This window comes from Chrysemys picta, unplaced genomic scaffold (genome assembly GCF_011386835.1).
Source record: "Chrysemys picta bellii isolate R12L10 unplaced genomic scaffold, ASM1138683v2 scaf206, whole genome shotgun sequence".
Taxonomy (NCBI): Eukaryota; Metazoa; Chordata; order Testudines; family Emydidae; genus Chrysemys; species Chrysemys picta.
Window position 1 is genome coordinate 95001 of NW_027052913.1, and position 5024 is coordinate 100024.

The 5024-nt window shown below is 70.3% G+C and overlaps 1 non-coding gene across 1 annotated transcript; it reads left to right on the top strand.

Annotated features, from left to right (window-relative positions):
- Nucleotides 1-2265: 2265 nt before the first annotated feature.
- LOC135978283 (5S ribosomal RNA) lies at nt 2266-2384 on the top strand. The gene has a single exon (XR_010595709.1). It is a non-coding gene; the product is annotated as a 5S ribosomal RNA (ribosomal RNA).
- The last annotated feature ends 2640 nt before the right edge of the window (nt 2385-5024 follow it).

Here is a 5024-nt window from a genome sequence, read left to right on the forward strand (position 1 = left end):
TTCCGGACATCCGCGAGACGACCGGCCGTCAGGTCAACCCATTCGCTCCAAAGGGGTTGACCTGGTGGCCGAGAGGGGACTTTGAAAATTTTTCGGACTTGGAAAACTTTTTTTTTTTTTTTTCCCCCCAGCCCGCTTCCTCCGGGTTGACCCGGTGGCCGAGCGTCTCGCCGTCCCCGGACGCGGCGAGGGACTGCCTCCCGGCCGTCAGGATCGGGCCCACGGAAGTCTGATTTTAAAAAAAATTGGCCGACGCCACCGCGGAGGGCTACCCGAGCACCCCGGGCCCCGGAGCCGGAAAAGGGAAAAAAAGGATCGGGCCCACTAGAGACATGGACCCGGCCGCCAAGCAGGCCGCCCTGGGCTGACCCTCCCCGGCCGCAGCGAGGGACTGCCTCCCGGCCGACAGGATCGGGCCCCTGGAAGTCTGGGGGGGGGGGGGGAAATCGCCCCACGCCTCCGAGGAGGGCTGCCCGGGCGGGCCTGGCCCCGGAGCTCGAAAAAAAAAAAAGGATCGGGCCCACTAGAGACATGGACCAGGCCGCCCTGGGCTCACCCTCCCCGGCCGCAGCGAGGGACTGCCTCCCGGCCGACTGGATCGGGCCCCTGGAAGTCTGGAAAAAAGACTGGAACCTGACGCCTCCGAGGAGGGGGCGCCCAGGGAAGGAGGGAGATCCGGGTTGACCTGGTGACCGGACGGGAAAGAGGCCACCGGGCGTCCCCCCCCTTAAAACCTAGGGGTTGACCTGGTGGCCGGAAAGCGAACCGGCCAGCAGGTGAACCCTTTCGATTCCACGGGTTGACCTGGTGCCCGGGAAGCGAACCGGCCAGCAGGTGAACCCGTTCGATTCCACGGGTTGACCTGGTGCCCGGGAGGGGACTCTGAAAATTTTTCAGCCCTTTCGACTCGGGGTTGACCTGGTGGCCGAGAGGGGACTCGCACGGCAGGCAAGCCGCCCTGGGCTCACCCTCCCCGGCCGCAGCGAGGGACTGCCACCCGGCCGACTGGATCGGGCCCCTGGAAGTCTGGAAAAAAGAATGGAACCTGACGCCTCCGAGGAGGGGGCGCCCAGGGAAGGAGGGAGATCCGGGTTGACCTGGTGACCGGACGGGAAAGAGGCCACCTGGCGTCCCCCCCCCTTAAAACCTAGGGGTTGACCTGGTGGCCGGAAAGCGAACCGGCCAGCAGGTGAACCCTTTCGATTCCACGGGTTGACCTGGTGGCCGGAAAGCGAACCGGCCAGCAGGTGAACCCGTTCGATTCCACGGGTTGACCTGGTGCCCGGGAGGGGACTCTGAAAATTTTTCAGCCCTTTCGACTCGGGGTTGACCTGGTGGCCGAGAGGGGACTCGCACGGCAGGCAAGCCGCCCTGGGCTGACCCTCCCCGGCCGCAGCGAGGGACTGCCTCCCGGCCGACAGGATCGGGCCCCTGGAAGTCTGGGGGCGGGGGGAAATCGCCCCACGCCTCCGAGGAGGGCTGCCCGGGCGGGCCTGGCCCCGGAGCTCGAAAAAAAAAAAAAGGATCGGGCCCACTAGAGACATGGACCAGGCCGCCCTGGGCTCACCCTCCCCGGCCGCAGCGAGGGACTGCCTCCCGGCCGACTGGATCGGGCCCCTGGAAGTCTGGGGGGGGGGGGGGAATGGAACCTGACGCCTCCGAGGAGGGGACGCCCAGGGAAGGAGGGAGATCCGGGTTGACCTGGTGACCGGACGGGAAAGAGGCCACCGGGCGTGCCCCCGTTAAAACCCCTAGGGGTTGACCTGGTGGCCGGAAAGCAAACCGGCCAGCAGGTGAACCCTTTCGATTCCACGGGTTGACCTGGTGCCCGGGAAGCGAACCGGCCAGCAGGTGAACCCGTCCGATTCCACGGGTTGACCTGGTGCCCGGGAGGGGACTCTGAAAATTTTTCAGCCCTTTCGACTCGGGGTTGACCTGGTGGCCGAGAGGGGCCTCGCACGGCAGGCAAGCCGCCCTGGGCTCACCCTCCCCGGCCGCAGCGAGGGACTGCCCCTCCCCACCCCCCGGCTGACAGGATCGGGCGCACTGGAAGTCCGGGACAGTATTTTCCCCGACGCCGGGGAGGGCGGGCGGAGGGGCTCTGGCGGCCAGCCCGGGCCCCGGAGCTCGAAAAGGAAAAAAGGACCGGGCCCGCGAGAGACGGGGGCCCTGCCGCAGGGGGGGGGGGCAGTCCGACCGGGGCTCACCGTGCGGCAGGCCCGGGCGTCGGCAGGGGAAAGCGGGCGAGGAGGCGCGGGGCCGGGTGCCTACGGCCATACCGGACCGAACGCCCCCGATCCCGTCCGATCTCGGAAGGTAAACCGTCCCGGGCCTGGCTAGTACTTGGATGGGTGACCGCCTGGGAATCCCAGGTGCCGTAGGCAGCTTTTCCCGGTCCGAGTCAGCTCTCTCTCCTTTTCTGGGGGGGAAGGAGAGGGGGGGACGGGCCGGAAAGCCCCTCGTCGCTCCTGCCGAGTCGGAGGTCGCGGCCGCAGGTCACGGGTCTGGGCGCCTGGGGTCCGGCTCCCCACCCACCCGGCTTCCTCCGCGGAGGACCCCCCCCGGGGCCACCGAAGCCGCTGGGGGAGACCCCGGGCATGGGGCGGACTGGCCCGGACCCTCCCGGCCGCCGGCCCGCAGGTCCGCCCCGAATCCCCCCCCGCGGCCACCCAGGCCAGGCCTGGCCAGGCGGGACGGACGGCGGGTGTCCAGCGCCCAGCGGCTTCCTCCAGCGGGGACCCACGGACCCCAAAGCCGCAGGGGGAGGCCCCGGGCCCGGGACGGACTCGCTCGGACCCCCTGCGCCCGGCCGCCGGCCCGCGGGACCGCCCCGAATCCCCCCGCGGCCACCCAGGCCAGGCCTGGCCAGGCGGGACGGACGGCGGGTGTCCAGCGCCCAGCGGCTTCCTCCAGCGGGGACCCACGGACCCCAAAGCCGCAGGGGGAGGCCCCGGGCCCGGGCCCGACTCGCTCGGCCCCCCCGCCTCCCCTGCGCCCGGCCCCCGGCCCGCGGGACCGCCCCGAATCCCCCCGCGGCCACCCAGGCCAGGCCTGGCCTGGCGGGACGGACGGCGGGTGTCCAGCTCCCAGTGGCTTCCTCCAGCGGGGACCCACGGACCCCAAAGCCGCAGGGGGAGGCCCCGGGCCCGGGACGGACTCGCTCGGCCCCCCCGCCTCCCCTGCGCCCGGCCCCCGGCCCGCGGGACCGCCCCGAATCCCCCCGCGGCCATCCAGGCCAGGCCTGGCCTGGCGGGCCGGTGTGCGGCTCCCCCGGGCTTCCTCCCCCGACGACCCGCGCCCCCCTGAGCCGCAGGCGGAGACCCCGGCCCCGGGGCGGACCGGCCCGGGCTCGCTCGAGCCCCCTGCGCCCGGCCCGCAGGACCGCCCCCCCGAATCCCCCGGGAGAGGCCCGGCCTGCACGCCACTGACGACCCGCGGCCCCCAAAGTCGCAGGAGGCGCCCCCCCCCGGTTAGCCCCGTCTCGCTCCGCGCCCCCCGCCCCTCGCTGCCGGGACCGGGCGCCGCCCCAGAGTCAGCCGCAGCCGGCCGGCCTGAGAGCTGCCCTCCTGTGGACGACGGTGAGTTTACCTTGATACTAACCGGCCGTCAGCCAGGTCAACCCCATTGCTAGACTGGGGTGGACCTGGTGGCCGAGTGGGGACTTGGAACATTTGACAGCTGCTTCCCGGGGCTTGACCGGTTGTCCTGAACGCCCCCCACCCCCAGCCCCAGCCCCCGGCTCCTGCTCCCCTCTCCCCAGCCTCGGTGCTCCGCTCCCTGCCTCGGAGGCTGCCTCTCTGCGGCGCCTGCATCGCCTCCGAGGACGCGCACCCTCCGGAGGCTGGACGTAAACCCACCACTGCCGCTGACCCGGCTCTCCGAGGGACGACTGTGAGGCCTCCCCCCCCCCCCCACCCCCGGACCGCCCTGGGGACGACTGCTAAGCCTCCCCCACCGGACCGCCCGGGGCAAGACTGCTAAGCCTCCCTCCCACACACACACACACACACTGTCGGGGGAGGACTATTAAGCTTTCCCCCTGGAGCGCCCGGGGCGGACGACTGTTAAGCCTGCCCCCGGAGTCCTCGGGGGAGGACTATTAAGCTTTCCCCCCTGGAGCGCCCGGGGGGGGACGACTATTAAGCCTGGCCCCCGGAGTCCTCGGGGGACGACTATTAAGCCTCCCCCGGACTGGCCGGGGGGCGACTATTAAGCCTCCCCCGGACCTGCTCCGTCTCGACTATTAAGCCCCCCTCTGTGGTCCTCAAGACCACTGCCGTGCTGCCCTCGGAGTGGGGTGACACCCGGGCCGGAAAGCAAACCGGCCACCAGGTCAACCCGTCGAATCCAATGGGTTGACCTGGTGGCCGGAAAGCAAACCAGCCGCCAGGTCAACCCGTCGAAACCAATGGGTTGACCTGGTGGCCGGAAAGCAAAACGGCCGCCAGGTCAACCCAGTAGATTCAGCGGGTTGACCTGGTGGCCGAACGGGGACTTTGAAAATTTGACAGCCGCTTCCCGGGGGTTGACCTGTTGTCCCGGTGGGGACTTTGAACATTTGACAGCCGCCTCCCAGGGCTTGACCTATTGTCCCGGTGGGGACTTTGAGAATTTTACAGCCGCTTCCCGGGGCTTGACCTGGTGGCCGAGTGGGGACGTTGAACATTTGACAGCCGCTTCCAGGGGGTTGACCTGTTGTCCTGAACGCCCCCCACCTCCCCCCCGGCTCCTGCTCCCCACTCCCCAGCCTCGGTGCTCCGCTCCCTGCCTCGGAGGCTGCCTCTCTGCGGCGGCTGCATCGCGTCCGAGGACGCTCACCCTCCGGAGGCTGGACGTAAAGCCTGACACCCGCCACCGCCGCCGACACGGCTCTCGGAGGGACGACTCTGAGGCCTCCCCCCACCCCCGGACCGCCCTGGGGACGACTGCTAAGCCTCCCCCCCGCCCACACCCACACCCACACTGTCGGGGGATGACTCTTAAGCCTCTCCCAGACTGCCTGGGGAACGACTATTAAGCCTGCC